The following is an 851-nucleotide window of genomic DNA, read 5'->3' as shown; positions in this document are numbered from 1 at the left end:
TGGGCCTATAACTAGTGTGAAGACTCAAGGTGGTGGAATAGAGAAATTTTCTATTGATATAGGATTACACCAGGGATCATCCTTAAGTACATACATTTTCACATTAATCTTGGAAGTACTCACAGAGCTTATCCAAGAGCCTGCGCCATGGTGCATGCTTTTTGCTGATGATATCATCCTTATGGGAGAGTTAAGGGAAGACCTAAATAAGTAGTTAAATTTATGGAGAGAAGCTCTAGAAGTGTATGGTCTACGCGTAAGCCACAGTAAGACGGACTATACGGAATGTAAGTTCGGCCACCGAAGGAAAAACCCTAATACAGAGGTGAAGATTAGAGAAAATATCCTACAAAAAGTTAAAAATATTACGTATCTTGGGTGCATCATATAGGATAATGGAGATATTGAACAATATGTAAATCATAGGATCCAAACAGGTTGGTCAAAAAGGCAGAGTGTGTCTGGTTTTATATGTGACAAAAAAGTGCCTTTAAAACTTAAAGGTAAATTCTATCACACTGCTATCAGACCGGCTATGCTTTATGGTACAAAGTGTTGGGCGGCCAAAGGGGAGCATGAACATAAGTTAAGTATCACAAAGATGAAGATATTGAGATAGATGAGTGGTTTTATGGTGCACGAATTCCCACACTTCGTACAACTAAACCACCAAGTGCACTTGGTCGTCCAAGTAATACCTGAGTGAGTCAGGATCGATCCCACGAGGATTGTGGTTTGAAGCAAGCTATGATTATCTTGTAGGTCTTAGTCAGGCAGATAGAAGAATTGGTTTGATTGTTTTATTGCATAAAAGGAATAAAGAAAAGTGTATAAAATACTTTGTGAATTGG

The sequence above is a fragment of the Arachis hypogaea genome, chromosome 19 (genome assembly GCF_003086295.3).
Source record: "Arachis hypogaea cultivar Tifrunner chromosome 19, arahy.Tifrunner.gnm2.J5K5, whole genome shotgun sequence".
NCBI classification, from domain to species: domain Eukaryota; kingdom Viridiplantae; phylum Streptophyta; class Magnoliopsida; order Fabales; family Fabaceae; genus Arachis; species Arachis hypogaea.
The sequence above is the reverse complement of the archived record's forward strand: the minus strand, read 5'-3'. Positions refer to the sequence as shown.